Here is a 26,436-nt window from a genome sequence, read left to right as displayed (position 1 = left end):
GCCCTTCGGCAGCTGGGGGTGTGACTTAAATCAGACGTATGGCTTTTATTAACTCCATTCAGCTGAGCACCCTTTCCACTTAGTCTTCCACTATGGAGAGTTCAGCAGGACAGCCTGCTCCCACCAGTGTCTTCTACTGTGAGGGAGGTGGAAGGCTTTATGCTGCTCTCCTGCCAACCCCTTCCCAGTTGATTGGGTGAGAAGGGAGCCTTGCCCTGCCTTCTGTGTGATGCGTCTGGCCCTTAAAGGTACAGTGTCAGAATTCCTTCCTCAAATGCCACTCAGTCCCAGAACCCTTTGGTCTCTCTCTTTAAAGGGAATGCCAGGTGGCAGGGTGAGCTGACCAGTAGACATTACTGTACTTGATGGCAGACCACCTCATCACATATGTCCTCCGGAAGCCACTCTATCCCATAGACGGGTGTGATCGAAATTAATACCTAGCTGTAAACTCCAGCAAGAGGGTTGTTCTTGCCTGGCTTCCACAAGAAAGTCTCTAGGTCTTTGGTAATATTAATAATAATTTGAAATACTAACAATCTGTCTAATTTCCAGAGTATTTCAATTGTAGAATTTTGGTTTGTTGGTAGAAGCAATTTCTTACTGAACTACTATAACTCTGAAGGACTGGGTAGTGGATACTCATTATGAAGAACACAGTGAGCTGATTATGTGAGCTAAAGAAATAAATATGATATGCACAAAATAAATCAGTAAACCATAGGAAATAGTTGTATTAACTGTAAATCCTATAACTAATTCCCCCTGCTTTGCCTGCACAAAGACCCACCATATATTTTCTAAACCATTCTCTGCACTGTTAGATTTTAGGACCACAAAAGTGTAAGTGATCCTTGTTAAATAATATTAATAGTTTTCTTTTCAGAAAAGCAACTTTCCTGGTACAGCAAGTTGAGTGAGTCATGCTGTCTATAATTTGCTTGTCAGCAGTGCTCTGTTTTTCTTCCTTTTGACATTTTTACTTGTTTCCTGAAGCCTTTGTCAGCTTTCTTATTGCATTTTCACTTGGCTATCAAAATCTAAGGGAACAAGTTCTGTACAGTATTTGCAATGGTGAGCATGATACTAGATCTGAAATTCAGACCATGCAATGAAATGGCCCATGAAGAGTAGGTCAGAGACAAATAGTAACACCTGACAAAAGAGTATCCATTTGATTAGCGCTAATGAAATACTATTCTCTCTGCAGTACTTCTTGAACCCATGACTACTGTGTTCATATTTTGGACATATCAGAAAATGGAGAGACATTAAATGAAGTACATTTTACATTTGATAACTGAGAATTGAGGATTAATTTGTTTATTACAGATTAGTTCTTTCAATACACGATTATCTTAAACATATGCTGATAGCACTATTGCATGTTACTGTAAAATAATAGCCCTGCTTGGGCCTTTTCCTGATTCCATTGAAGTCAATAGTAAAATCTCCATTGATTTCAGTGTCTATCATAGAGCTCTAAAAGGGTGTGAAAACATCCCCTCTTCATTTTTGGCATGAAATTGTTGCCCATGAAAATGAAGGACTGATAGAGTAGCACTGACCTTGGCTGTCCATAATGCAGATAGATGCGTGAATACATAAGAATCTACACTGAGCTTTGCCCAGGGGTCCCAGTTCAGACCTTTTTTCTATTGTCTTTGTTTCTTTAAAGTGAGCTTAGTACTCATGACAGGTGGCAGATAGATGTCCTTAGAGAATGAAGACCTTTATTTATTCATACAACAGGTATAGCACAGACTGTAGCAAAGCTCTCAATGTCCCCTTTAGCTTCACCAATATCTCTTGATGCCCCCTTGGGCCAGCAATGTTCTGGAAGCCAAACTTTCTCCTAGTGAATTTGGCCCCCGGCCTACTTTGTGGCATTTCGTTTGAAAAACCTTTCCTAAAATTTTTAGGATACAAACCTTGAAAGGCTGCTGCTGTGACAGCACAGTAGATACAGTGCTTTGCTAAGGCAGGTGGCCTAAAGAGACAATTGTGCAAAAAGAGTAGCTACTGAAAGTAAATAAGATTTATTTTGTTGACAGACTAATTGTTCACCTCATACTGTAGATTGCTTTGTATTAAACTTAACTAGTTGAAATAGCAAGATGCAAATTAAAAATATATTGAAGTCATATTTTGTTACCAGTTCATCAGATCCTTCCCCCCCTCTTGGTGGTGTTATCTATACATTAATTGGATTATTATTTATTAGTAGTAATTATTGGATTTGGCAGCAGCCAAATGTGTGCTAGGACCTCACAATACAAAGCCAGGTTTCCTGACCATAGGAGCTTTCAAGCTAATTTCAGCTGTGATTCAGTGTGATGGGAAGGGAAGTTAGTAGGAGTTAAGGGAGCATAGTAGGAAGAGGAAAAGGAGAGAGAGGCCAGATCTGTACGCTAACATGACATGACGAGGTAAAGAAGGTTTGGGTGGGTCACTTATTTTAAACAAATAAAATAAATGTCTTAGTTGTGGAGCAACAAAGGGGATGATGTGATGAGACAGACAGACAAGGAAGATGATCTTAGTGGCTGCATTTTTTTTAAGCACTGTATCAGCAGGTGATGTCAGTGTCAGGGAGTCTGGAGAGAAGGTGGTTATCATAATTAAGACTGGAGATGAATATGGTCTAGAAAAGAGTGTTTGTGTGGGCAGAAAGAAAAGGTCAGATCTAAACAGTGCTGTAGAGAAAGAGGATGTGGACTTGGTCTGGATGTAAGGGGTGAGAACATCTTTCTCTGCTTCAGATCTTAATTTTATTTGTATATTGTATAGAGTATTATAACTGTCTAAAAGTACTAGCAGTCAGGGATGGAGTCACCTCATAAACTGAAATAAGCAAATAAAACAAATGACATTTCTCTATTATAAAATATTCACATTCTGATTAAGTTCTGAGTCCTGCAAGCTGATGTGTGTTGGCAGACACTTTTGTCCCTATATTTTAGGGGTCTGTGAAGAGGTGAGGCCTTCCCCATGGATAAGCTTGTAGAACTGGGTGGCTTAATATGTTTTTACTTTATAGATTACAAGGTTTTCAAAGGAGATGTTCTGAGCTATCAGACACTGTCTCTAATAGAATATGCGAAAAATGATATTTACTTTTCTTGCAAAAATAGTTATTTGTATTAATTCTGCAGATTCTCTTTAAATACAAAACAATGAATTTATACACATGATCCTCTTCCCTCCCCTCCATAATTTAATAAGGATTTTGAGAAAGTCTGGAAAGAAATCAGGAAACCTCATGAAGAAGTTGTTTAGTCCATCTTTATCTCAGGCCTCTTTCTCATTTATTAAAGGTGCACATGTCAATGGTCCAGTACAACATTTTAAAAAAAGTAAACCCAAAGCCCTCATTTAAACTGGTCACCAATCAAAAGTTAGCATTTGCCTAAAGGTCCTTTACGGTAGTATGTGAGACCTCAGCAGGAAGTAACTGTGGTAACCATACATGTTCACTCATTTCTTGTAGATATCTTTTTGTACATATCTGTGGGCTAGTGGTGACTTTTGGATTCCAAAGTCTAGGTTTTTCTATTGCTGTGTCCCTCATGAGAAGCTCTCATCAACGTTGGTGGGAGTCTGCTGATGGAGTAATTGTAGGTTGGAATCCTCTGTACGGATCACATACTTTCAGATAAAGTTACCAAGGGAGCAAGCAGAAGGGTCATTTATCAGAGCCTTTGTAGACCACGTTTCTAGGAGGATTAAACAATAAAGAATATCAAATTGTCCCATTTTGGCACTGACCTACATTAAGAACAGTGTACAACTTCCTTGCCCCAGCCATCCTTAGGAAGATGCATACTGCTCCTCAAAGCGCCCTTCATTGTTTTGAAGACATAACTAGGCCTTCTTCCCTCCCACTTTACAATCATGAGGCCTCTGCCTGGGATGTACAAAGGGTGAAGGAAAAAGTTCTTGTGTTGCATGCTCCTGAACCAGTTACATACTGTTTGCAGTGTGGCATGATGCTAAAATAGTGATGGTAGGTCAGACTACTATAAAAAATATCAGAGGGGTAGCCGTGTTAGTCTGGTTCTGTAGAAGCAGCAAAGAATCCTGTGGCACCTTATAGACTAACAGACGTTTTGCAGCATGAGCTTTCGTGGGTGAATACCCACTTCTTCGGATGCAAGTGGTGGAAATTTCCTGGGGCAGGTATATATAAGCAAGCAAGAAGCAAGCTAGAGATAACGAGGTAGATCAATCAGGGTGGATGAGGCCCTGTTCTAGCAGTTGAGGTGTGAAAACCAAGGGAGGAGAAACTGGTTCTGTAATTGGCAAGCCATTCACAGTCTTTGTTTAGTCCTGAGCTGATGGTGTCAAATTTGCAGATGAACTGGAGCTCAGCAGTTTCTCTTTGAAGTCTGGTCCTAAAGTTTTTTTGCTGTAGGATGGCCACCTTAAGATCTGTTATTGTGTGGCCAGGGAGGTTGAAGTGTTCTCCTACAGGTTTTTGTATATTGCCATTCCTAATGTCTGATTTGTGTCCATTTATCCTTTTCCTTAGAGACTGTCCAGTTTGGCCGATGTACATAGCAGAGGGGCATTGCTGGCATATGATGGCATATATTACATTGGTGGAAGTGCAGGTGGTGACCTTCCAGAAAACACCATCCTGGCATTGGTGACCTTCCAGAAAACACCATCCTGGCCACCATGGATGTAGAGGCTCTCTACACAAACATCCCACATACTGATGGAATACAAGCTGTCAGGAACAGTATCCCTGATGATGCCACAGCACACCTGGTTGCTGAGCTCTGTGGCTTTATCCTCACACACAACTATTTCAAATTTGCTGACAATATATATCTCCAGATCAGTGGCACCGCTATGGGCACCCGTATGGCCCCACAATATGCCAATATTTTTATGTCCGACCTGGAACAACGCTTCCTCAGCTCCCGTCCACTCACGCCCCTTCTCTACCTACGCTACATCGATGACATCTTCATCATCTGGACCCATGGGAAGGAGACTCTGGAAAAATTCCACCACGATTTCAACAGCTTCCACCCCTCCATCAACCTCAGCCTGGACCAATCTACACGGGAGGTCCACTTCCTAGACACCACGGTGCAAATAAGTGATGGTCACATCAACACCACCCTATACCGAAAACCTACCGACCGCTATGCCTACCTTCATGCCTCCAGCTTCCATCCCGGACACACCACAAGATCCATTGTCTACAGCCAAGCACTGAGGTACAACCGTATCTGCTCTAACCCCGCAGACAGAGACCAACACCTAGAAAATCTCCACCAAGGATTCTCAAGACTACAGTACCCACACGAGGAAATAAGGAAACAGATCAACAGAGCCAGACGTGTACCCAGAAGCCTCCTACTGGAAGACAAACCCAAGAAAGAAACCAACAGGACTCCACTGGCCATCACATACAGTCCCCAGCTAAAACCCCTACAACGCATCATCAGGGATCTACAACCCATCCTGGACAATGATCCTACACTTTCACAGGCCTTGGGTGGCAGACCAGTTCTCGCCCACAGACAACCTGCCAACCTGAAGCATATTCTCACCAGCAACTGCACACCGCACCATAGTAACTCTAGCTCAGGAACCAATCCATGCAACAAACCTCGATGCCAACTCTGCCCACATATCTACACCAGCAACACCATCACAGGACCAAACCAGATCAGCCACAACATCACCGGTTCATTCACCTGCACTTCCACCAATGTAATATATGCCATCATATGCCAGCAATGCCCCTCTGCTATGTACATCGGCCAAACTGGACAGTCTCTAAGGAAAAGGATAAATGGACACAAATCAGACATTAGGAATGGCAATATACAAAAACCTGTAGGAGAACACTTCAACCTCCCTGGCCACACAATAGCAGATCTTAAGGTGGCCATCCTACAGCAAAAAAACTTTAGGACCAGACTTCAAAGAGAAACTGCTGAGCTCCAGTTCATCTGCAAATTTGACACCATCAGCTCAGGACTAAACAAAGACTGTGAATGGCTTGCCAATTACAGAACCAGTTTCTCCTCCCTTGGTTTTCACACCTCAACTGCTAGAACAGGGCCTCATCCACCCTGATTGATCTACCTAGTTATCTCTAGCTTGCTTCTTGCTTGCTTATATATACCTGCCCCAGGAAATTTCCACCACTTGCATCCGAAGAAGTGGGTATTCACCCACGAAAGCTCATGCTGCAAAACGTCTGTTAGTCTATAAGGTGCCACAGGATTCTTTGCTGCTTCTATAAAAAATATGTATGTATTAGCAAAATTATTGCTTGTACTGTACCAGAAAATGCTGAACAAGTGGGATCAGCCAGAAAATCAGTGGTATGCATCTTCAGAAAGCACACCAATATAGATGTTAGAACTTGCAATACAATGAATGTTGGACAGTCTTAATCTTTACTCAATCATTAAACAATGAGAAATATTGGGTTGTTTTTGTTAAGGATTAGGAAAATGCTTTTGGAAACAGACAAACATTTGTCCCTGCTGGAAGCTACTTCAGCTGTAATGCATCATTATGCCTGACCAGCCTAGAAACCTTGGAAGGACAAAATATGTACAAGCTGGTTGTTAAGCATATGTGATATGTTTTGCCTTGTCACCTGGCAACAAAAAGGTTTTTCTAAACAAATTTTATATGTTGCCAAAAGTCCAACTTTTTGAAACACGTAAGCTGCTTTTGAAGATGCTGATGCTGATTTTTCAAATACAACCCAAGGTACATCTTTGTCAGCAGAGCAAATTCTGTAATTCTTAGTTTTCATATGTTCTGCCAATAGAAGAATTTAACTTTATAAAATGTAGCTAACTTTATTTGCTATCTTACTTAGTGCCTATAACAACAGCCCTTAGCAGTGTGCAAAAAATATTAAAACCATACTGACCTCAAAAGTAACTAATAAACTCTCCTGCCCTTCATAAAACAAAACAAAAAAACAAACAACCCCCCGCTCCACACACACACACTCACTTTTCTGGCCTAAGACATCCAGCTAATGAGAACAAAAAACAAAACAAACAAACCTTGTTTATAATGAACAAAAATCCCCAGATTCTCTGCGTAGATGGGGATTGATGAATTCATAAGATTTCTGGAAAAATTGATAAGAATATATTTTTAATAATAAATAAAAGATTCACAGTATCTGGAAGACAGCAGATCAAATATGAGCTGCCCTAAATCTAGGTGTTAGTTTAAAGCCAATAAGAAAAGCAGGTGGGTTTGATTCCCCTAAACTTTCAGTATGAGTTTTGAGCAGAATTTTTAAAGAGCCTCCTGCTATACTCTGACGAACTTTAATAATGTGATGCATTCTGTTACTCCCTTAATCTCATTTACATGGTCTATATATCCATTCCCATCTGCTTACCAATATATTTATCCTTTACCATCAGCCTCTTCCTCCCCTGTCCCTAACAGTGTCATTGATGATACAACCCAGTGCTTATGTGATCACAGTTCATTACCATGCTGAAGGTGATTGGGATTTGCAAAAACAATGGAGTGTGACATCATTGAATGAATCAGGCAGGCAGGGGGAGTCAACTGATTATAAACGACAAAGCTTCTGTAATGACACAGATAGCTGGGGAGTCAGCAATGATGAGTAGACCCCCGCTTAACATCATCCTTGATAGCAGAAAAAATTACACCCAGAAAATAAAGATGGATGGTTTCAGTATGATTCAAACACAATTTTAGTGATTCCATATTACTAATACTGACATCGGAAGGAATTTGAATGCCAAAAATGAGTAGTTGTCACTGGATGTGCACTCCATAAAACGGACACAAGCACTAGAGTGCCACATAATGAGAGTGTGCACAAAGGAAAAGTAGTCAGATTCTTTTTTATTACCTTAATGATAAAATAAAATAAAAATTGCTCTTGCTTCTAGGGCCATGAAGGAAAAAATAGAATTTTAAATGATAAAACAATAGTAGCCTCTTTGCTGAATGATGCAGCACTTAGTAATAATGCAGTATATTTTGAAAATATCTGTATTTTTTCAAAGACAAACATCAAATAGAAAGAAAAAGGTTATGTCACCTTCACCCTCACAGTACTGTCATTTATATGCTATCAGCTCATTAAATTCACATTAGGATACTCCATGGGACTTTAGGAGCTATTAGTGCACCTAAAATGGCATAACAAAATCTCAGTTCACTTTAAGAGAGATGGCATTGCGACATTTTGTATTTCATCACTGAATTATTATAGTCTCAGATGCATTCTGCTGTGATGGTAATGGAAGGAGGAATACTAGAGAGGAAAGCTGTCCATTTGTTTATCCCCAGGGAGAGAAAAAGCAAAGTTTGATAAAAAACTAGAGTGAAAGTAAAGCATTAACAATTTAACCCCTGTAGCAATGCTAAAGAACACACAGGATTTTTATAATCTGCTTTCCAGGATATGAAAATAAATAAATAAATAATTTTTTGTGTATTGGGAGATGCTTCAGGGGATGAAAGGTACAGTGAATGTAGTGAATGAATATAGACATCCTAGTCTTTTATAGATGTAGGCTCTGGTGGCAGACATACAATACCTTCCTTCATATAAACACTCATGAAAAAAATCTAATAATTCAGTTATTCTAATCAAATTTGATTTTATTGTCTCCTCTTTTTTTTTTCCATCCTGACTTTCATCATCAGTTACAAAGTGTGGTGCTATAGGTAAATCTGCAGCATTATGTTTGTCTAATATACAATTCCACACAAGGCTACCACTCTAACGGAACTCTACACTCAGGGAAGAACAAGCTACATTGGATTAGCCTTAGCTGAAATCATCTGCATGTATTAGAAAACATACTCAATAACTTTTAATAAATGGGATATTTTCCTAGAATACTAAGCTATATTTTATATTTTATTCAGCTATGGAAAGAACAGCACTGCTCAGAAGATGAGTGTTTTAAAGTGCTGTGTGTGTGTGTGTATCTATGGATAGAAACTAGAGTATGTAGAAGAGGATTTGAACTCAATTTTTAAACTACCATAAAGATAAACTAATTCTATTATAGATCTACATGACAGATGTATTTTCAGCTGCAAGGAATGTGAACAAGAACAATCATTTTTAATTCATTCAGACATGATATATTTTAAAGTTAAACAAAACCATTTGAAATATTCTGTGCTCCTGAAAAGTGACTCCTTTCCATTTTCTGTGGCACAGTCATGTCTAGGAATCAAGAAAGTGAAAGCCTTTAGAGCAAAAAGACAACTCTTTGAGTTAAAAACCGTGAGAAATTTTGAATGTGCACATGCTCACAGGATGAAACTCATTCCTATGGAAAGGGCCAGAACAAGGACTATAAACTACTGAAGTTCTACTTAATCCTCCAAATTGGGCTTAACTGGGATTTATGTGGTATATAAACATTGTGCTGGCAGAGAGGTGAATTTCTTCCAGGCATAGGGAGGTCAAAGATACAGGCAGAGTTACTGCAAAAGAAAGCTTTGAATCTTGAAAGGAGTGGGGAAAATACCAGCACTGGGAATTGTCTCCCAATGAATGCACACCTAGTGTCCCCATCCCCGTCTAAACGTAGTGTTGTATCGTGTCTACTTGGTGATTTATATTGTAATCTCTTTGGAGCAGGTATTATGTTCCTTGTTAGATACTCCACATGTTGAAAAGAACAGTGTACACTAACAACTCAACCTGGCAGTATAATGGAAGCAGTTTTCTACTAAAGGAACAGCAGGGCTGTACTCAGTGCTATATTCACTGATAGGCTCTGGCTGCTTTACATGGCTCTGGTCATGTGAAGCAGCCATGAACTTGAATTGCAGCTCGTTACTTAAGACCAGAGCACAGCTGATTGCCATTGGTGCAGTGGCACAGAGCAGCTAGAGCTTAATGGTGAATCTGGTCCACTGCATTTGAGGATACTTGGGGACAATCTTCGAAATCAGAAAATTGTCCAATAAAGGGTTGAAGTGCAAGTTCTTCTTCGAATAGTGTCACCGTGGCTGCTCCATTTTAGGTGCGCCTGCACCTTTCATCAGAGATTTTTGGTGGCAGTGCTGATTCAGCCCGCACATGCACCCCACACATTCTCATGCCCTGTGCAGAAGCTATACCAGGCAGCAGAGGTGAACCACTCTCGGTTCCTTCTCAACCGCCTTTGGCCCAAGATGGAGTCTCCTGTGTGCCTGTTGTCTAATATTTAGTGTTCTCTCAGATAGTTACCTAACTTGCAGTGTTATAGTTGTTGGAACAATTGTTAAAACAAACAACCCTCCTTTTTTTATTCCTAGAGATAGTTATATAGTTAGGAGATTTCCCCTTCTAGGGATTAAATTTTCATTAGTTTTGCCAGGGAAAGCCAGGCTCCCTGGCTCAGTATCGATAACAAGAAAACCAGTGGTACCAAAGACCGCACACCTACTTACGGTTCAGAGGAAATCCTATACCAAAGGTTCAGTACCAGCTGCATTGATACTGAAGCCATGCTCCACAAGTTCCCACTTGGCCCAATCTTTGATACCATCAGTACATCAAGAGTTTAGATACCTGAAGGATCAGATAATACTTTCAGAGCCGGATTCTCCTGTGTTAATAAGTGCTGGGGTTTGTCAGTATGAAGCCTCTCTCTGTCACTGACCCCTCTAACACCTAGAGCACCTCACTCACCCTCATTTACTTTGCAAGCTGAACTGCTATGCTCTCCCTTGTGGAAGAGGACTCATCACAATCTAAAATTTTGGTGCAGGTCCCCCATCCCATTCTAGGACACATCAGTTTCCCTCCTATACTGATGTATTACAGAAGGATAGACCTCAAATGACACCCACATGGCAGGACCACAGATTGCTGCCTCCATCTATGCCATTTATGCCCCCGTCAGTGGCCTTGCTGAGAGCTAGGGGCATTCTATCTCAAACAATTTACACTGATGTCTTCACAACACTGGAGGGAACAGAGAAGAGTCCATTCTCCTCAACTCACTTTACCACACCTATGCCAGAGGAAGAGATCTTTGAGGAGCAAGAGACAAGGCCTGATAAGGACATCACAGCTCTTACTAATATTGCCTCTTCATCTCCTGATGAAAATGTTATGCCGTGCCCCCACAACCTATGACAGATGACTTCAGGTAGATTCAGGACCTGATGAAGCAGATTACTGATATACTGCAGGCTCCCTTAGAAGAGTTTCAGGAGTCCCACCATAAACACACAGATATTTTACATGCTTCAACATCTATGAAGATTGTCATTCAAGCCAATGGAGATCTTATGGGAGCCCAGTAAGATGGTTTGGCAAGCCCCTGCTAGCGCACTGCCTGCCTGCAAGAGGGAAGATAAGAAGTATTGTTATGGCTAGGGAATCAGAGTTTGTATTTTCTCACCCAGCTCCAAATTCTCTAAGTAGTGGAGGTCATTAATGAACCAGGCAGACAATATAACTCAAAGTCCACCCTTACATTAAGGACCACCAGAGGCTCTATCTCTTTGGTCTTAAATCCTCCGCTTCAGCCACACTTGATTTTATGATAGCAAACCATTAGGTGCTCAAGGCCAAATATGACCATTTAAAAATTAAATTATAACAAATTCAATTATTTTACTGAGCATCTGCCAGAAGAACATTGGGACCAGTTTAAGTCCATTATACAACAGTGTCAGCTCCTGGAAAAGACATTGATCCAGGCCTCCTTAGACTGTGCTGTAGTGTCTGCCACATCCATCTCCACTTCAATGGTCAGGAGAAGAGTCTTGGCTAAGCTGTCAGGTTTTCCGAGAGGGGTTCAGAGTACAGAAGACCTCCCCTTTTGACAGTCATAAGCTCTTTGCGGACTCAACGGATACATTTCTCCACACTTCAAATGACTCAGGAGCTATCCTGTGATCCCTAGGGATTTATACTCTGGAAATAGAAGGAGATTTAGTAGGCCTCAGACAGCACAAAGAGCACAGCCAACCCTCTATTCAGCATAGTGTAGGCCCTCTGAACCTCTGGCCAACAGAACAAAATACTCAAAAAAGAAACCTCCATCAGCTACATCTTCTCAGCCATCCATGTCCATCAAGCAACAGTTTGGATGGCTAAGTCAAGAGTCTTAACCATCCAACTGAGAAGTCTTACAGCTGCAACATCTTACCCCTTTCTCTCCTTTTGGGTGCTGCCTCTCCCATTTTCAGAATGCTTGGGGGCATATAACATTGGACACATGGGTTTTGGAAGCCAAAACATCTGGTTACATGATCCAGTTCAAATCTATCCCTCTGACTCATTTCTCATCCCCATCCCTCTTCAGGGAGCCCCCTCATGATCTATTACTAGATGAAGACGTGATCTGTCTTCTACATGTAGGAGCACTAGAACCAGTTCCTGCAACACAGGGGAAAGGGATTCTATTCAAAGCACTTCCTGATTCCCCCAAAAGAATGGAGGGTGGAGGCTAATTTTAGACCTGACGTTTCTATACAAATATATAAAGCAACCAAAATTCAAGATGGTGACCCTTGCAGCAATAACTCCTTCATTAGAAGCTGGAGATTGGTTCGTGACTCTCGAACTACAAGATGCATATTTTCATATTGATATTCATCCTTCACACGAGGTTTTTTATTTTTTTAATAAAGACCCTACCGGTAGAGGGTGCTCTCTTTTGGCCTATATGTGGCACCACATGAATTTTAAAAGATTCTGGCACTAGTTGCTGCTCACCTACATTGTTTGGGTGTAATTATTTTCTGGTACCTAGCTGATGGGTTGATCGGGGCAGATTGTATCAGCAAGTGTTGACATCAGTAAAGATCCCTATTTCATAGCCCGGGGCTTCAAATAAACCTTGAAAAGCTCATTTTCACTTCACTACAGTGTGTAGATTTCATAGGAGCTTCCATGGGTGCAGTTTGGGGGGGGGCACTGCCCTCCCAAAAAGAGGAGTGGCAGCTGAGCCTAGGTGGGCACTGGAGGAAGCGGGATGCTTGTCCTCTTGGGTGAGGGTGGTTGCTCTGGGTTTCTGCCTCTGCAGCTGGATGCCACCACCCGGGTCCTGGTGCCCATTGTTGTCACCTTCTACATGTGCTAGGCACCCTGCATGGCCACAGTCCTGTTTCCTGTATGACAATGAGTGCCCACGGGGCAGTGGGGAAGAGAAGGGGATAGGGGAATGGGGCATGAGGGAGGGGGATGAAGGGGTGGGGGATGAGGCAAGGGGCAGGAGGGGATGAGATGGGGAAGAGGCAATGGGGAAGAGGGATGGGATGGGGAAAAGAAGGGGATAGGGAAATGGGGGGGGGACTGGGAGCCCAGCATGTGGCATCCCCTCGGCAGAAAGGCAGCTGCAGCAGCACCAAAAGGCACTGGAGTGGCAAGATTGCTGAAGCAGCCAGTGCAGGAGTGGCCACAGTTCCCATGCGCAGGTTGCCAGAGCTGACAGAAGCAGCAGCAGCTGGGGCTCCCTGTTAATATGATCTATGTGTGAGCAGGGCAGGAGGGAGAGTGTGCACGTGTGTATGCATGCATACTATCCTCCCCCCCCGCCCCAATATGTCACTCATAAACATAGTTTGACTGCTAGGCAGAGCATACCTACTGTCCAGCAGATGTCTCTCACTAGAAAATCTCACCTCAAAGATTCAGGGCAGTCCTCAAGTAACAATAAGAAACTTTCTTCAAGTGCTGGGACACATGTCAGCTTGCGTCTTTGTAGGGCAGAATGCCAGATTACACATCCAAAGTCTACAGGGATAGTTTCAAACAGTTTTCAAACCAAGCAAACACAGTCTACGCAGAATACTGTCTGCTCCCGAATGGTTTCTACAATCACTCAACTGGTGGAAGGACTCAACCAAATCCTGCACAGGTGTTGCATTCTTGCAGAGTATCCCTACTGTAGTGATAACATCAGATGCTTTACTTTGAGGTTGGGGAGGGGATGACATATGGGACCTCAGAATGTACAGGGAAAATGTTCACTACAAAAGCAGCTTCTCCACATCAATTTTTGGAATTGAGAACCATCAAAAATGCTTGCCCACACTTTCTACTGCTAATCAAATCAAAGCAAGTAAAGATGATGACAGGCAATATCAGGGAGTCGTCTCTCTCCATTTCTCTGTGCCAAAGCAATAAAACTCTGGAATTTGTGGATAGCCTACTACATAGTGATCTCAGCTTTTTGCCTCCCAGGTGTTCATAACACTTTGGCAGATGAAATCAACAAGCAGACATTTCGTTCTAAATTACGAATGGGAACTGATCTCCAGAATCCTCCACAAAATAGTCTTAGTCTGGGGATTCCTGGAGGTTGATTTGTTTGCCATAGCAGCAAATTATAGGTGGCAGGTATTGTAGGCTTGGAGAGGCTGTCTCTCTCCAAATAGCCTGGCATGGCACCGCCAATGCTTTGCCCTCAGCCCTTCCTGGCAGTCTGCCCTGGCTGGGGCAGGCCAGCCTGCCGCACTGACTCCGAGCGGCTGGTGCTTGGGCAGTGCTACCTGCACGGTGCTGCAGCCGCGCCGCCTGGTGCTGGGGCCAAGGGCTGTGGTGAGGGTGCTCTAGGCTCCTGCAGTGGAAGGGGGCAGAAGGGGAAGCAGAGGTGCGGGGCCTCAGGCAGAAGGGGAGGGGCCGGTTCACCAGCCTCCCCCAATGGCCTGTTCACCAGCTGCCCATGCAGCGAATGGAAAATACATTAGATATAGCTCCAGAGATGGCTCAATATAATCCATAAGAGATGCATACCTCATGTCATGGATGAAAGGACTTCTTTATGCATATCCACCAACACTGTTAATGTTAAAGTTTCTCAAGAAGATCAAACAAGATACAGCCAGAGTCATACTGACTGTACCAACGTAGCCAAAACAGGTCTGGTATCCCTATTTGATCAAACTCACCTCTTGCCCTTTGTGTAGGCTTCAGATCAGTTCTTGCTTACTCATCCAGGATGCTGGTTGAACACTTCACCCCAACCTGCACATTTTTAGGCTCCAAGCTTGGTTCCTTGATGGCTCTGGATAATAGAGATACCCTGTTTGATAGAGGTGCAAACATGTTTTATAAAAAAAGTAGAAAAGAATCTACAAGAAATACCTCCAGAAATGTAAGTGATAGTACATTTGGTGCAACAGTTGTCAGATTTTGCCAGCTTGCTCTCCTCTTCTCAGGGTATTGGATTACTTATTGGAACTGAACACATCAGATCTTTTTATGAATTCCATTAGGATTCACTTAAGGGCAATAACAGCTTTTCACACACCCATAGGATTTTTTTCACTCTATGCTCATCCAGCTAGAGCAAGATTTCTAAGAGGTTTATAATACATCTCCCCACAAAGCAGAGATCCTACTCCAAACTGGGACTTGAACCTAGTATTTAATTGCCTTATGAAACACACTTTTGAGCCAGTAGCTACCTGTTCTTTATTATATTTATCAATGAAGACAGCCTTCCTTGTAGCAATCACTTCTGCCTGAAGAGTGGGAGACTTGAGGGCCTTAACGGCTGCAAGCATCGCTACGGGCACATCCAAGATTTTTACCTAAGGTGTCCTCAGAATTTCGTATTAATGAAACCATTCATCTTTCAGTTTTTCCCCCCAAAACAACAGTGGATTACTCAATAAACCATATTCCATACCCTAGATGTTAGGAGGGCAGTAGCCTTCTGGCGAGATGGGGCGAAACCATTTGGAAGATCTCCTAGACCATTTGTATTTATTGCAGACAGGAACAAGGGGTTGGTAACTTTGGAACAGAGGTTATAAAAATGGATCTCTGCTTGTATTGATATTTGTTATGACTGAACTCGTATTCACCCTCTTCCCCCCTTTGAGAGTGATAGCACATTCCACAAGAGCACTATCTAGGTCTGTAGCCTTATTTAAGGATGTATCAGTTGCAGACATCTGTAGAGCTGTAGCTTGGTCATCTGTTCATACTTTTTTCTAATCATTACGCTTTGGTACTTGCGGCAAGATCAGATGTGCTGTAGGCAATGCAGTTTTCTCTTCTGTATTGGACTCTACTCTGAACCTCCTACCTCCTCAGCGGGGTTCTGCTCATAAATCATCTGAAGAGGAGCACCCACAGAGGCACTACTCAAAGAAAGAGAGGTTACTCATCTTGTGCAGTGACTGGAGTACTTGAAGCTGTGTGTCCCGCTGGGTGATCCACTGCCCACCCTCCTTCCCCTCTGCTTTGGCGTCTCCCTTGTGGGTCTTTGCAGTGGATAAGGAACAGAGGGTGGTTTGCCTACATAGCCTAATATAGCCTCAGTGCAGGGCACAAGAATGTGTGGGGTGAATGCATGGTCCAAAGGGGCACTGCTACCAAAAATCTCTGCTCAAAGATGCAGGGTGCAGGTGCACCTGGAGTGGAGCACCCCTAGGGACACACATCTCGAAGAACTCTAGTTACTGCCCAAGGTGAGTAACATCTCCTTTCACTGCCCAGTACAAGGGGTCAAAGATTATTATTATTTAATAATGTTATGGGGGAGGGAGATCCCATGTTATATGTGAACACTGGGACCTAGAATCTAAAATGAGGTAGAAGAGCTACATAAAGAGAGCATGTATATGCTGGAATCTAGAATGGGGATGGGGGGGAAAGAGATGTAGTGGGTATAATCTGTAAACAGAAAGAGGAGGCCCAAAAGTGGAGCCAACCCCAAAGAGCACTGTGTGCTGAGTGATCCACCCAAAGGGCTGTGGTTATAAAGTTAAAAAAAAAATTCCAAGCCCCAACATGTAAATTTATCAGTTTAGTTAGGAAAAAAAGCAACATATTTTTGACTGCAAAGACATTTCCCAAGGAAACCAACTACTGCATGAAAAATGAAGTTTGGGTGTTTACTAGCAGTAATATAATGCATTTTTCCAATTTGCATACCTATCTTGGGTGTGTAAATGTAACAAAAGCACAGTTTCCATAGGAATGTAAATCACAACTTTCTCAGGGTAAAATCACCACCACCAATTAAACCATTTGAGTGCATAGAATCTGTGTGGGGATTGCAGGACACAGAATCCTGCACCATGAACACAACACAAGGGTATGGATTAGCAGTGCAGTTGCTTTGTGGCTGATATTGAAGCCCATGGATCATAGCACCTTCTGTGTCACCATTCACAGATGGTTTGGCCAGTGTGAAATGGGGCCCAGCCTTCAGTGAGTAAAATGTAATAAATCACTATGTAGTGGACAGATTTGGGGAAATTTCTTCCCCATTGCAATCCGTTCCAGCAATCAGCTTACTTAGAATAGAATCAAATCTGGACTACAGTCTATAGAAGGTGAATAATTCTGCCCCTTCTAAAAGAAATGTCAAGAGAAGGTACTTTCAGTTCTATTTTGGGCCACTAATGCATGGTTAGGTCCTTTTGATTGGAACTGCTAACATTTTTTGTTTGTTTGTTTGATTTCTGTCCTATCAGCTTTCAAGTGCTAAGTATGCAAGCTAGTTTATAAGCTGTGTATTACAGTACACATCTGTAGGGTAGAAATAAAACAAGCGTTGACATCCTTACCATGCACTGGAGAGGCTGATTTTACAATGAAAACATGATGTAACCCTTTACCAAGCTTTCCAATAGAGTCAGTAATCTTGATATTTAATAATATTCAGGGATATCTAATTTACAGTCTTTTCACCAGCTCCCAATAATTCATATTATCTGTTTATTGTAAGTCTATTATAAAGCAGCTTTTCTGTTCATGGTGGTTCATTTGACCACACATGCCCTATTGTTATGCTGGACCATGCATCATAGATACTGATCCTTAATGCTTGTTTTACAAGGTAAAATAATAAACACATTCTATCCTTTATCCTTGTGTAGGCGCTGAGAACAGAAATCTTGGAGTAACAAGCTTAATTCTGTACTGTAATGTTTCATTACATCTCATGACACAGCGTAGATAGTCTTTGTCACCTCTAATGGCTTGTCTACAACACTAATCCTTCGCAGGTATTAACTAAAATTCTTGAAGTAAATGTTGCTTTGGCTATAGACCTATCTGTGGTTTAGTATCTCAGTATTATACAGTATGTCAAGAAAATCACTGTAGAAAGCTCACTCTATAAATTTGTTCTTACAGTTCCACTGAAGCTGCCTGGTTCCATGAAATTTCCAAGAGGGTTTAGTATTACCAACTGTACTCTAGAAAGCTGTTTGGCCAAAAGTTAAAAGTGGGCCTGTCTAAGCTTGTTTGCAGATTCAGACCAAGTGATCTCATTCTGTGCTGTATCCTAGGGGGCCTCTAGCTTCCACACAAAAGCAGCTTGAGGAGGCTGAGTTCAGCTGAAGAAACTGATAGTGTTTCAAAGAAACTGACAGTCTAAGGTGCTGCTCTTCAGTAATAAATGTTTTCCCAAGGATGCAGATTGGTGACTTGGCATTGGTGCTGTGCTATGCTATACAGTAACTCCTCACTTAACGTTGTAGTTATGTTCCTGAAAAATGCGACTTTAAGCGAAACGATGTTAAGCGAATCCAATTTCCCTATAAGCATTAATGTAAATGAGGGGGTTAGGTTCCGGGGAAAGTTTTTACACACACACACACACACACACAAATAAATTTTAAACAAACCATTTAATACTGGTACACAGTGATGATGATTGTGAAGCTTGGTTGAGGTGGAGTCGTCAGAGGGTGGAATATTTTCCTTACTGCTAAATGATGAACTAGCAATTGGCTGAGCCCTCAAGGGTTAACACTCTCACTCTTCAAGGCAGCAGGAATGGAGGGAGGGGGTATGTGTGAGAGAGAGAGAGAGAGAGAGAGAGAGAGAGATGCGCATTTCCCCTTTAAGTACACTGCCTTGTTAATTAGATCAGCTTCCTGATATGCAGCTGTTGCAAGCTCCCTCCATCCTGAGCCCTGGTGTGTCCCCCCTGCTCTATGGAAGATGGGGTAAGCGGGGTGCAGGAGCAGGGGGAAGGGGGACACCCTGACAGCCCCCCTCTTCCTTCCCTCCATGCCACACAGCAAGCAGGAGTCTCGGGGAGCAGCTCCAAGGCAGAGGGCGGGAGCAGCACATGGCAGTGAGGGGAGGAACAGCTGAACTGCAGGCAGCTGCTGCACAGGGAACTTAGGGGAGCAGGGAGCTGATAGGGGAACTGCCGGTCCACCCTGGTTCCAAGCCCCCACCAGCTAGCTGCAATGGGCTGCTCTTCCCGCAAGAAGTGGACAAAGCAGGTGGCTGCCAAATGATGTTAGAAGGGAGCATTGCACAACTTTAAACGTGCATGTTCCTTAATTGATCAGCAACGTAACAACGAAACAACGTTAACCGGGATTACTTTAAGTGAGGAGTTACTGTATAGGATAGTTGGGTTCAGTTCCTCATCTGTCTTCCCCCAGTGCTATATAGGTGGTACTGAATACTTGGCTTCTTGGCATAAGAAAATTTTTGCATTACCCCAGTCAATTAAAGAGTGGTATTGAGGAAAAAAATTAGATGAATCTCAGAGCTACAAATGGAGTGAAGAGCATCCTTTGAGCAAAACAAAGAAAAGAAACAATTTCTAGAGACAGAATAATTTTACTAATCTTAAAGCTCTGTTGGGTTATAAAGGGCTGGCAACTATTCTGGTATTTGGTATGATATGTCAACATAGATTCATAGATTTTTAAGGCCAGAAGGGGCCATTATGATCATCTAGTCTGACCTCCTGCATAACATAGCCCATAGAACTTCCCCCAAAATAATTCCACACATATTTTTGAAAAAAACATCCAATCTTGATTTAGAAGTTGTTAGTGTTGGAGAATGCACCGCAAACCTTGGTAGATTGTTCCAATGGTTAATTACTCGCATTATTAAAAAATTACACCTTGTTTACAGGCTGAATTTCTCTAGCTTCAACTTCCAGTGTCTAGATCATGTTATAGCTTTCTCTGATAGATTGAAGTGTCCATTGGTAAAGATTTGTTCCCCCGGAGGTAATTATAGACTGTAATCAAGTCACCCCTTAACCTTTGTTTTGTTATGCTAAGTAGATCGAGTCCCTTGAGTCCAGCACTATAAGACATATTGTTATTACTTAATTTAGAGCCATAGATGGCGCATGGCACTTTTCAGGCAAATGAAAAATAAGGGGCTGGATTCTCTGATCTGCATAAGGGACGCAAGGTGAATTTAAGTCATCTGGAGATGATTGATGGAAGATTCCACCTGTGCAGGGAAACTCTACAGCAACATAAAGGTCCAGTCTAAAAGTCTTCAATTCCAGGCAGTTGTGGTTCCAACTCAGACACAGCACTCCTCTAGTTAGTGCTCTGTTGGTCTGCAGGAGCCCAGGCACAGTCAGTGGAATATGCATCATTAGGATTTCCTCTCCTCTGCTTAGCAGAAAAGGGGAAGCCATGTTCTGTGCTCAAAAATTCTTCAGAGAATTTGCGAATATTGTGAATATATTTTGTCACAAAAAGAATACCATACCATAGGTAAGACTGCCTTTCAATCTGAAAGGAGCAGAATGATAGTCAAACGTGAAGGATGTGGCTTAATTATGCCACAGCTTTATTACTTAACTCAGGGGTCGGCAACCTCTGGCACATGGCTCGCCAGGGTAGGCACCCTGGCGGGCCGGGCCAGTTTGTTTACCTGCTGCGTCCACAGGTTCGGCCGATCGTGCCTCCCACTGGCCGCGGTTCGCCGCTCCAGGCCAATGGGGGCTGCGGGAAGTGGCACGGGCCGAGGGATGTGCTGGCCGCGGATTTCTGCCGCCCCCATTGGCCTGGAGCGGCGAACTGCAGCCAGTGGGAGTCACGATCGGCCGAACCTGTGGACGCAGCAGGTAAACAAACTGGCCCGGCCCGCCAGGATGCTTACCCTGACGAGCCGCGTGACAGAGGTTGCCGACCCCTGACTTAACTCATCTGGGAACTTTGTAGCAATAACTTGTACAATGCAGGTCATCATTCTTTCCTTAATTATTTCCATCTGGTGGAGGATGCTGACCAGCCCCACCCCCAACTCTACAGCTGGTCCCAGCCCACTGCTGTGACCCCATTACTCTCTCCTCATATGAGGTTTAAGGGGTTGGGGAAAGCGGGTTGTCTTCTCTCTGTATCGGACACCAGGAGCTCCAACCCCATTCCCTGGCTACTTCAGGGGATGCCTTCAAATTGACTTCCAAATGCAGTTTATCAGGGAATCAGACCCCTCTCCTGGCACCTGCCACTTGCTAAGCAATATCTTGAACCTCACCTGAAACCCACCAGCTGTGGTGGTGAAGGCAAAACAGCCCATCCTGTCCTGGTCAGTCTCATGGTGAAGGAAAAAAATTATTTTCCTGACCCCAAAAAGGTAACTAAAGTAATACCCACAGCAGACCTAAACACCCAGTCCTATGCTAATCACAGGGGTGGGAGCTGCTAATTGGTTGTGGGAGGTGGCTTACTTAGCATTTATATACACTCCCCAAGATGTGCAGGGGCCAGTGTCTTACCTTAGTCCTACTGGCCTGTCTCCCCCCACCCCCAGCCCAGGTGAGGGGAGAGGAACCCTAAGGTTTTTTTCCTGCCAGTCTGGACAAAGCCCCCTTATGTGGGGGTTGTGGGGGGTTGCATTTTTCACTAGTAGGTGAGGTTAAATGGGAAACAATACAGTATATTTTAAATAGAATTGGGGATGCCATTGACTATGACAGGGCACTAGACTGGGATGCAGGAGATCTAGGATCTATTTCCCCTGAGACTGACCTCCTGCATAAAACTTGGGCAAGTCACTTCACCTCTCTGTCTCTCAATTTTCCCTCCCGTCCTTTTCTCTGTCTTGTCTGTTTAGACTGTAAGCTCTTTGGAGCAAGGGATGTAGCTGCAAGTACAATGGGCCCTTGATTTTAGGAGGGCTCATTAGGTGATTCTGTATACAAATAAATAATAATAAGTAATAATAATAATAATAAAGAAAATGCATGTGAATACCTTCAACAACGTGGCACTTCCCAATTGCAGTAGTGAATGCTACCTCAGTAGTTGCAGACTACATTCTAAGAACAGGATCTATTGCAAGTTAGGTAAATACCACAGTGTAATAAACGTTAAGATTTTAATGAGAGACAATGTAGGATTTATTAACCAGAGAAAGAGATGCTATTAAATGTAAATGGGGGCGGGGAATGACAAGGAGAACAATTTGTTAAAGGGAAAATACAAAAGTGAACACAAAGTCAAGGGCTTGTATGAAACACAATTGCCTGACTGTGTGTGTGTGTGTGTGTGCGTATTTAAAAAGAAATATAAAGTGTTTTAATTAGGTTAACTGAGTCTCTGATCAGGAAACCAAGATACCAAGTTTATAGAAAGGATAGACTCAACAGGAAAGAAGGAAGCTAGCAATATGGGTAAGTTGGATGAAGGAATTCTGTGTGAGGAAAGAACTGACATATGCAAGTTAGGTACCATGGCAGAGATAGTTTGAACTGAGTGGGAAATATGATAACAAAAACATGATCTTAGAAGCCTGTGAAAGATCTTCATGGCAGGATCAGGAAATGTTTACGGATATAAGAAAAGCTTGTGAAAAGCCTAGAACACTGATCACAGAGAATTTCAATTACCCTGACCCCGACTAAATAAAAAGCTTCATGCTCCTTGAGGTGGGCTGAACTACAGGAATGTTGCTCAACACAGTTTGCTGACATACCAGTAAGATTAGAGACGCTTTGTCCCAGAGAGAGTTACCGTAATTAGAGATTCACAGATAGGGTGACCATACGTCCTGTTTTGGCTGGGACAGTCCCTTTTTTAAGCCCTTTCCGGGCTGTCCCACATTATTTAGCAAAAGTGAGCATTTGTCCCATTTGCTCCTGCCAACTGATCAAATGCCCATCTTTGTCAAAAATGTGGGGTGCAGGGGGCGAGCAGCAATGCCAGCCCCACACGTGGGGAGGCAGGGCTCTGGTGGGGGGAGGCAGGGCTTGGGTGAGCAGCGACGTCAGCCCCACGTGGGAAGGGGGAAGGCAAGGTTTGGGCCAGCCCTGTCCAGGAGGGAGGCTCGGGCAAGCAGTGATGCCAGGTCTGTGCGGGGCAAGGGGAGAGGCTCAGGCTAGCCTCACATGGTGTCTCATTTTCCCTTTGGGAAATATGGTTCCCCTAGTCACAGAAGAGTGTGACATTAAAAGTGTAGTTAAGTCCATACATAACAAAAGTTCCTGATTAAATACCACACTTCTACAATAAAATTCAGCTCCAATGAAAACCTGGAGAGAGTGAGCTATCATGGTCTTTTAATAAGTGTCAGTCTATTTATACACCTTGTAGCACACTCACCACTTTTATTCACAAGTATGCTTCATCACCCTTGTCATGATAGATAATGAGCATCACCTGCTTAAATACCACCAAAACCCCAAGTAAATAAATGTGGTGTGACAGATGCACACTTTAGGATGAATTCATTACTGAAAACTGGTGAGTGAGTGTCATACTTCCTCACTAGAGCTGGGCAAAAATTTTCAGCCAAAAAAAAGCAAATTGGGTTGAGTAAAACATTTCATGAATTCATGTAAAATTTTCTAAATTGTTTTTGTTGAAAAATAAATAAATATCCTCTCCCCAAGCAAAAAAAACAACAAAAACAAACAAACAGAAAATTCCAAAAAAACTTGGAATGTTTTGTTTTGACATTTTTAAAATGAAACATTTTGATTTTTCAATTCAAAATGACTTTTCATTTCCAATTTTATTTGAAGGTTTTTAAAAGGTTGGAATAAATTGAAAATTAAAAGTTTTGGGGTGAACAAAACATTTAGTTTGATCTGAAACATTTTTTTTCAACTCTTTTGATTTGCCAAAATTTTTTAAAAATAAAACTGTTTTGGCTCGACCTGAAACAATTCCCTTGTCCCTCCCCAGGTTTTTTCAGTTTGGCCAGCTCTATTCCTTATGTCTATCCTAGTCCCAATCCTATTTCCTCAGCTGCTTTTCTAGGCAACATCAGTCCATGGCTGTGGTGGGGAAACTTTGGGAATGCCGCAGCTGAAAGTTTTGGATGTAAACCATATTGCTGGAGTCACTTTTTTATCCCTTTTTTTCTGTCTTCCTTTCACTCTCTTATCTTGCTTGCCCACCCGTTTATGTTCCTTTCTCCCTAGTTTTCCACTCTCCCTTTCCTTTGTTCTACTCCTCCTAACACTTGGTGACTCTCTTTTACCTGCTATCAGTCTCAAAGACATTTAAGCAATTGTGAGTGACAGCTGAGTGAGATGTATTTAGTACAACCAAAATACATGCAAAACTCACTCCCCACCTAGCCTAGCTTTGGGACTTCTTTACTCAAAACTTTCACTAAGGTCTGCAAACCTAGGCTCAATTTTGGGCTAACCTGGGCTGATTCATGCTTTTCCCTCCAAATCATGGAAAGTTTGCATGGCTGCCATGCTAAGCCAAGTCAAACCCAGCAGTTTGAACAGAATTTCTCTTTGAGTTTTAGGTTTATTTTTCAAACTTGAGATTCTAAAAGAAATGCAAACAGCAAAAACACATGTGGATCAAAAGCAAAGAACGCATTTGTACATTTGAAATCCAGTGCAGTGAAATATCTGGATTTCACACAGCTGCATTCTATACTTCAAAGATGAGTTGAAGTAGGACTGTAAAGGAGCATATAGAAGGGCAATAAAGCATGCTCAACATATGGCAAATTTATAAGAGATATTACTGACATCACATGGATTGAAGAGGATTTAAAAAAAAAATCAGCAACCTCTAAGAACAGGTAGAATGTATAATAGCCTGTAGGGACAATTGAGCCGCTACATGGCTATTAGGACTGCTTCTGAACAGAAGTGTGACGCCCCCCCGGCTGATTAAGGGAAGCACTCACTTTCAGCACTGCAACTGCTGAATGGTTGATTCTGTGGTGATATTCCAAGTGAAGGATCCTTTAGTTTAGAAAGCACCATATTGTCACTGCCTGTTATAATCATCTGTGCAAGGAGGTGGTGGTGTGTGGAGAGGGAGGGTATTTTTGAAGTTGAAAGTGAAAGTCGGGTTAAAAATAATATATTTTAAAAATTTCCAAATCCTCCTTACCTTTTGTGGTTCCAATAATGCAGAGCCAGATTGTACACCCCGCCTATCCCCCCGCCATGTTCCATGCCTGAAGAAGTCTCTTATACATTGGTCCCCACCTCTGCGAAAGCAGGGGCTCAGGTGCCTCTGTTCATGTTTGTCAACAAAAACAAAATTTACTGTAACAATCAGGCCAAATTCAGATATGAAAAGAAAACCATCTGACCCCTCCTTACTCCAGACTTTTTGCAAATATTGTTGCTAAACAGCTTGATACTGTCCTCTTATAGCAGTTGACTTAGATTTTGAAAAGCTGAGTAGTAATTTTAGAGTGCTTCAGTTTTGATGAGTCCAACTTGCAACAATTGAAAAGACCATCATTTCCATGATAAGTACACATCCTCTGGTAATCAGGTGTCTTTAAGATGTTTCCAGTTGGGCACCCAAAACCGCTGGTGACTTCTTGAAAATCTTGGCCTACATTTTTATTCTGACTACTTATAATTGGGAGTTTGTATATTATAAACCTTTAAGTTTTTAACAATTACCTCCTAATGGGAGACATCCAGGGTAGAATCCTGGCCTCAATGAAATTAATGGCAAAGGTCCCCTTGACCTCAAAGGAGACATGATGTCCACCTTGAATATTTTTGGATGTACTAAATAACTTTGTTCTGGTGAAACTGAAGATAAAATACATGCTTTATGCATCAGGGGTTTTTAACTGCAGTTTCAGAAAACATTTGACTAAGTAATTGACAAGGTCACTCTAGAAGGTGGTGACATAATTGGAAGACTAACCACTTAAACTAAAAACTGATACAAAAACAAGTTAGAGATAGTATGAATAAAAGATTTCCAAGCTAGAAAGAGGTTAAAGTACAGCCAGAACAAAGACTTTGATGAAATGCAGCAGGATATAGATAAAGGTAGAATAATGATCCACAGACCTAAAAATAGAAAGAGAAATGGTTTGTTAAGTAGAAAGGTGCTGCCGCATTGGCTGGGAAAGAGCTTTCAGAGTCAGTATGAAAAGGCTCTTAAACTTTCATCCTTATATGTAACAGCAGTAAAAAAGAATTATGAGGATTACAAATACAGAAAATAAAACAGAAGAATTGAGGGCAAATTGGAAGAGTTTGAGCAAAGCTATGTTATAAATTTGGTAATAATTAATTAGGTGTTGAATGGAATAGCCACAGAGCTGAGAACAGTTTGACTTTGGAGATTGCATTGTAGGCTGCATGAGAGAAAAAACTCACCGACAGAAAAACAGTACTCCCATGCAGTTATGTGTTTGTACATTCACAAAGCCCTAAAGAACCAAATCCTGCTGGCCTTACTTAGTTCTGATTGCCAATGAGAAATTGACTGAGTAAAGCTAGTGAGATTTCTGCAAAAATA

The 26,436-nt window shown here is 42.2% G+C and overlaps 1 long non-coding RNA gene across 1 annotated transcript; it reads right to left on the bottom strand.

Moving 5' to 3' along the window:
- Positions 1-3,246: 3,246 nt before the first annotated feature.
- On the bottom strand, positions 3,247-25,101 carry LOC123378670. Its single transcript, XR_006582700.1, has 5 exons — positions 25,054-25,101; positions 14,899-15,032; positions 13,630-13,741; positions 7,053-7,120; positions 3,247-3,716 (listed from the first exon to the last, which is right to left on the bottom strand). It is a non-coding gene; the product is annotated as an uncharacterized LOC123378670 (long non-coding RNA).
- Between the last annotated feature and the right edge of the window lie 1,335 nt (positions 25,102-26,436).

Source organism: Mauremys mutica, chromosome 10, assembly GCF_020497125.1.
Source record: "Mauremys mutica isolate MM-2020 ecotype Southern chromosome 10, ASM2049712v1, whole genome shotgun sequence".
NCBI lineage: Eukaryota > Metazoa > Chordata > Testudines > Geoemydidae > Mauremys > Mauremys mutica.
Note: the sequence above shows the minus strand (reverse complement) of the source record. Positions and strands in the feature narration are given on the sequence as shown.